This window comes from Triticum dicoccoides, chromosome 1A, assembly GCF_002162155.2.
Source record: "Triticum dicoccoides isolate Atlit2015 ecotype Zavitan chromosome 1A, WEW_v2.0, whole genome shotgun sequence".
Classification (NCBI taxonomy): domain Eukaryota; kingdom Viridiplantae; phylum Streptophyta; class Magnoliopsida; order Poales; family Poaceae; genus Triticum; species Triticum dicoccoides.
In genome coordinates this window covers 528,233,560-528,240,402 of record NC_041380.1, presented here as the reverse complement: position 1 = coordinate 528,240,402, position 6,843 = coordinate 528,233,560, and the positions used below count along the sequence as shown (strand labels likewise).

Sequence of the window (6,843 nt, the reverse complement as noted above, 5' to 3'; positions counted from 1 at the left end):
AATGTGCTTTGTCCTCTCATGATACATTGGATTCTTTGTAAGATATATAGCACTTTGACTGTCACTAAATACGGTAGGGCAAGATGAATCTCCACAAATCTCAAGATAAAAACCTCTCAACCAGATAGCTTCTTTGCATGCCTCAGAAATAGCCATATACTCGGCATCAGTAGTGGAACAAGCCACAATAGACTGCAAAGTTGCTCTCCAACTCACAGCACAACCATCAATAGTAAAAACATAACCTGTGAGTGATCTTCTCTTATCCAAATCACCAGCAAAATCAGAATCAACAAAACCAACAAGTCCATCTGCAGTTTTCCCAAACTGTAAATAAGCATTAGAAGTACCTCGCAGGTATCTGAAAATCCACTGAACTGCTTTCCAATGCTCTTTTTCAGGATTAGCCATGTATCTACTGACAACACTCAATGCATATGATAAGTCAGGACGAGAACAAACCATGGCATACATAAGTGAGCCAACTGCACTCGAATAGGGAACTCTAGACATGTACTCAATATCTACATCTGACTTAGGACATAAAGCTGATGATAATTTGAAGTGTGCAGCTAACGGGGTACTTACTGGCTTGGCATTATGCATATTAAAACGACGAAGAACTTTATCAATATATCCCTTCTGACTTAGATACACTTTTCCAGACGGTCTATCTCTGGATATTTCCATGCCAAGTATTTTCTTTGCTGCACCCAAATTCTTCATCTCAAATTCATTACTCAATTGCTTCTTTAGTTCATTAATCTCTAACATACTCTTTGCTTGCTTTATATCTTGTCTCATCATTAGGAGAAACACCTTCTTTCCTCTTGAAAACCCACTTGCAACGAATAGGTTTCTTATCTCTAGGTAATCTTACTAAATCTCAAGTGCCATTCTTTTCAAGTGATTCCATCTCATCATGCATAGCAGTCATCCACTTATTACTATCACCGGAAATAATAGCCTCAGAATATGAAGAAGGTTCAGCATTACCTTCAATTTCTTATGCAACAGATAAAGCAAAAGAAACAATATTGCACTCTTCAATTAACCTGTCAGGTTTATTAATACCCCGTCTAACTCTGTCACGTGCGAGATTCCAACTGGGCAGAACAATAGGCTGATTTGGAGTGGGAGTGACATGATCATCATTAACGACGGGTTCATCATGTGCATCAACAATTTCATTACTAGATGTATCACCTGAATCAATAACATGCTCCACCTGAACAGTAGGCTGCTGAATAGGAGGCTGCTGTTCACTCTCAACAGGAACATTAGTAGATGAAACATCATGTAACATAGCAGATTCATTAAAGACAACATTTCTGCTAATAACAACCTTTTGGGTTTCAGAATTCCATAATTTAAAACCTTTAACACCAGACTTATAACCAAGAAAGATGCACTTAACAGCCCTAGACTCCAATTTTCCATTATCAACATGAGCATAAGCAGTGCAACCAAAAACTCTCAACTGTGAATAATCAGCAGGTGAACCAGACCATACCTCAATTGAAGTTTTCTTATTAAGAGCAATAGATGGTGAATGATTAATGAGATAACAAGCAGTGGAAGCGGCCTCAGCCCAAAAACGCCTATGCAAACCTGCATTGGACAACATGCAACGGGCTCTTGAAATAATGGTCATGTTCATACACTCAGCAACACCGTTTTGTTGAGGAGTATAAGGAACGGTGTAGTGTCTGACAATGCCTTCAGACTTGCAATAATTCTTAAATTGCTTAGAACAGAATTTCATACCATTATCAGTGCGAAGTATTTTTACCTTCCTTTCAGTTTGTCTTTCAATCATAATCTTCCACTCCTTAAATGCTGAGAATGCTTCATATTTATGCTTCAAGAAATAAGGCCAAACTTTTCTCGAATAATCATCAATAATAGTCAGCATGTAACTAGCACCACCTAGTGACTTTCTGCGAGATGGTCCCCATAAATCAGAATGTACATAATCAAGAATACCTTTAGTTGTATGAGTCGAAGTATTGAACTTCACCCTCTTGTGTTTGCCGAAGATACAATGCTCACAAAATTTCAGTTTACCAGGTTCATATCCATCAAGAAGACCTCTCTTATTTAACTCTGCCAAACCAAGTTCACTCATATGTCCAAGACGCATATGCCAAAGGTTAGTAGCATCATAATCAGAATTCTTTGAAATAACTGGAGTAGCGTTACCTGAAACGGTAGAACCTCGAAGGTAATAAAGACCATTGGTCGAACTTAAATCACCTTTCATCACAATAAGGGAACCTTTTGTGACTTTCAAAACACTATCTCCACCTGAATACTTGTATCCCTTTGCATCAAGGGCACTCATAGAAATAAGATTTCTCTTCATCTTCGAAATATACCGAACATCTGTCAAAGTTCTGATTATGCCATCAAACATCTTGATTCAAATAGAACCTATGCCTTCAATCTTGCATGGTGAATTATCAAAACCCAAAACGGAACCAACAGCAGAAGTGGAATCAAAAGTAGTAAACCAATCTCTATGCGGGCACATATGAAAAGTGCATGCAGTGTCAAGTACCCACTCATCATTAGTCTCAGCACATCCAGCAATAACAACAAGAGCATCATCGGAACTATCATCACGAGCAATGTTGGCAGAATTGTCACCTTGTTTGTTACCTTCTCTCTTTTCCTTGTTCTGCAACTTGAAACACTCTGAGATGTCATGCTCGTCTCTCTTGCAATACCTGCAATATTTCTTGTCTCTGGATTGCGATCGGCCCCTGTGGCCGTTCTTACGTTTGCCTCTGTTTCCATTGTGTGAGTTCTTCTCCTTTGTCCTGCCACGAACAGATAATCTCTCGGCTTGGGATAAACTTGAACCATCATGAGGCACCATTAATTTCATCTTCTCCTTAGAGTTCAAAACTTCATAAACTTCATTAAGCGCGAGAGTATCACGACTGTATAATATGGTGTCTCTAAAATTGGTATAAGAACTTGATAGTGAACAAAGTAACATTAAAGCGGTATCTTCCTCTTCATACTTAACCTCCATTGCAGCTAGATCGGATATAATCTCCTTAAACTCTGAAATATGATTCAAAACATTACCTCCCTCGGGTAACCTGTGCAGGAATAATTTTTGCTTGAGATGCATCTTACTGGTGAGATCTTTAGTCATGCAAATCCCTTCTAGCTTTAACCATAGATCGGCGGCAGTTTTCTCGCTCAAAACTTCCTGCAAAATGTTATTATGCAAATGGAGTTGAATTTGTGACAAAGCCTTACAATCAATTCTTTTCTCCTCATCAGTCCAATCTTGAATTCGGTTCTTCCCCAAAACTATCCAGTGCTACATCATAGTCGGACTGTGCCAACAACGCCCGCATCTTGACTTGCCATAAGGTAAACCTTGTGCCACGGTCCAGCAGCGGAAGATCGTACTTCATGGATGCTATGAGTAGATAAAAGCTGTGCACAAAGCAGTACAAGGCGATAGAAAAATTCTTGACAAAATTTAATATGCAGATCAAACTGAGCAAGGAACAGTAGCACCTGGCAGCTTCGTGTACACGTGGAAGTGGGAGACCAAAAAAAACTGTAGCTTGATGTGACAAATACTAGTACTAGTAGCTGGCTGATCAAAGTACTAGTTCTTGATCGGTGATGAAACAAATAAAGCGAATCTGAACTTAGCTTCACGTGAAGGAACTCCTCGGGAGTTGCAGCGACCAGGAACACGGGAATTTGATGACCCGTGATGTGACGACGACTCTGCCAAAATTCGCGTGTAGATTGCTGGAGTTGGCTGCAGGGGAAAAACTTTTCGATCTCGGACACGGCCAGACAACGCGCGACTTCACCCAGTAGTAGATCGACTCGGTTCCTGTCGAACTCGGCGACTTGATCGATCTGGTTTCGAATTGCCAGGTCGCGTCGGCCGCGGCGCAAAGGACGCCGCAACCCTAATCTCCTGATCTTAAATCTCGTATCTGTAACATCAGCTCTGTATACCACTTGTTAGATAATAACGAGATAAAAAAGACACAAGATCACACAGATTTTTACGTGGAAACCCTTGCGGGAGAAAACCACGGACGCACAAAGGCGCGATCACTACGAGGAGAGTGCGACTACATAGAGTATATATGAAGGACAACACATAGGAGTCCTTGTAGGACAAGTAAACGAGTTGTACTCGTACGCGTCGGTACCAACGCAAAAGGCCCACACCGTATATACTACGTCTAGTCCAATACGGTACTAGAATTTGGATCACAATTTAACATAATCGGCTTACAGAAAGCCGATTGAATCCAATCGGCTACAGGGAAGCCTACTCTGTATTATTTTTGAAAAAAATCAAATCCGTATATTATTCTTTGAATTAATGAATTTTTTTGTATTATTTTAAAAAAATTAGCCATTTGTTGCGTGTACCGTGTACATTTGTAGTTTGTCTTCAACTCGAATTCCCCGTGCATCCTATTCCTATTGCTGGTGAATCACCCTTATGGTCTGGCGCCACTTAACGTTATCACCACCGATCTCTCAATCAAGCGTACAGTTTCGAGTTCTCTATACATATCCTTACATTAACACTCTATATATGGTTCCACATGGTTTCGGTTTACAATGGAGAGAAGCTAGCTAGTATAGTTTGTAGACGAACCATCGACCCTTGACCAGAGACATATATAGAGATATATGGCTCAACCACTCAAGACTTTGGACTTTAATCAATCAGCTATTGCGTTATTGATTGCCTAAAAAATATTACTCCGTCCGTCCAAAAATACTTGTCATCAAAATGGATAAAAGCCCAGGGAATAATATTTATATGACCCATGCAAATCCTTCGTCATTGCCCTCCCCTCCATTAGGCTTGTCCCGTACCCACACTTGCTAGGTAGCAACAGGGGCCAATGTTGTTCAAGTGTGTCACCATTGATCCTGGTGACACACAGGCATGCAACGGTGTGCCCACAGGTGAATCCGGATAAGTGGATCTTACAGCGCGTTTGTTTGGGGGGAGTTGGAGGTGGGGAATGGGAGTTGGAGGCCCGTGGGACTTAACTTCCCTTCATTGGCTCAGGGACATGGGAGTTAAGAGAGGTAGGGGAAAGGGAATTCGGAGGCCCAACTCCCATCAGACTCTTCCCGGGGGGACCCTAGTAATTCAGCCAGGGAGTGGGAATTGACGTTAAAAAAAACGCGAGCTGTTCCTCACGTCCCGCGGCGGAAGGGGATAAAGGCGCGAAAATTCTAGAGAAAGCGCGGTAAAATCCTACCTGATTACCCCTATTTAGCAGCGGCACCATTCTTCCTCTAAACAAATCTTCGACCCACTAATTTCTCCTCCTTCTGCAGAGATGGCGGCACACACGAACAGGAGCTAAGGTAGCCCCTTTTTTCATCTTTCCATGTTGAATTCGTGGATATTTTCCTGCCAATCCAACCTTGTTTCGTTCACATCTAGTTGTATCCCATCTGATTTTGCTAACAAAATTGGATTCGTTGCTTTTCCCTTCACAAACTGATGCAGATCTATTATTCTTTCTATTTTTTCTCCTGCTTCACAGGTCGCAGATTTGTCTCAGCACTTCGTTTCCCCTTTTCTATCAGGAGCAAGAGAAACCAAAAGGCTGCAGGTGGGAAGTAATCCTTCATTTTCTATCTCCTTTGTTCCCTTGTTTGATTCGTACGGGAAAGTGTAGAGAGGTCTCTGTCTTACATAGTAAGTGATGGCCTTTTTAGAAGCATAGGTGGGACATGGATGGGTATAATTAGTGGATGAAATCTCTTGTGCTTGTACAATTTTTTATGCTATTCTTCAGCTGCAGTTGTAGATCATCGCTGGCTTGCCGTTGTGGCTGCTACTTGCACATGTATATAACCAAGATTGTTCAGGATGTTTGCTTCATGCTCCTGTACTTTCTAAGTACAGTTTTAAATACACAATTAAGTGCCAGCTGACAACTGTAAGTGGCATATGCAGATGCATATTTTACTGAGCATATATGCATGTTTCATTGACACATATTTTATATACACATGAACACACAAACAAATCTTGATAGCTGATACAAATTAGATGTCTTTTAAGTCCCAGCTTATATGATTCTTGTAGCTTTTCGCTGTTCATGTCTTGTTTGATTAAGTGATACGGTACTCATTCTTTTACTTTATCTTCTACAGATCGCAAGCAAAGAACAAGAGGTACGGCTGAACTTATTCTTTTGTAACTGCAGAAATATGTTCAGATTTATCTGTCTGGCTCTCTCTTTGTCCTGCTTAGCATCTGAATTTTATCAGTAATACACTAGAAAATGAGTGTAAATAGTTTGTGGATAAATTCTAATACAAACGGATATGCTAGGCGAAATTAACACTATTGCTTGCGGCTGCTTGCTGTCGTGGTTGCGCACCTGATTGGTACTACACAGGTTCAGGACAAGGTTAAGCTTATGCGTATGCTTCCTTGCTTCCTGGTGCGCTATGTTTGAAATAATGTGAAATTCCTACAGCCTGCACTTCGAAAGATCTGCATCTTTATTGTCTATAAAACTGTTTATATTTCAGTCTAAAGAGTACATGTGAACTGAAAAAAGAGTAGTTTAATTCATGTTAATGCTGCACCTTATGGTCTTGTACATCAGTATAGTATAGCATTATGTAATAAGCATCCATTTGATTCATGTATTCGATTGCCTTATATAAAATACAGAATGGAGGGGGATTTGATCCATATCAAAATGCATCATGGGGGTACATTTTCAATGGAAGGACCACTTACTTATGATGGTGGCGAAGTGTCTATTTTTCGAGACTGTGACAGTGAGCGTACATCGTATTTTC

The 6,843-nt window shown here is 40.6% G+C and overlaps 1 long non-coding RNA gene across 1 annotated transcript; it reads left to right on the top strand.

Annotated features, from left to right (window-relative positions):
* Positions 1-5,582: 5,582 nt before the first annotated feature.
* LOC119318383 lies at positions 5,583-6,843 on the top strand. The gene is made up of 3 exons (XR_005154108.1): positions 5,583-5,636; positions 6,184-6,204; positions 6,713-6,843. It is a non-coding gene; the product is annotated as an uncharacterized LOC119318383 (long non-coding RNA).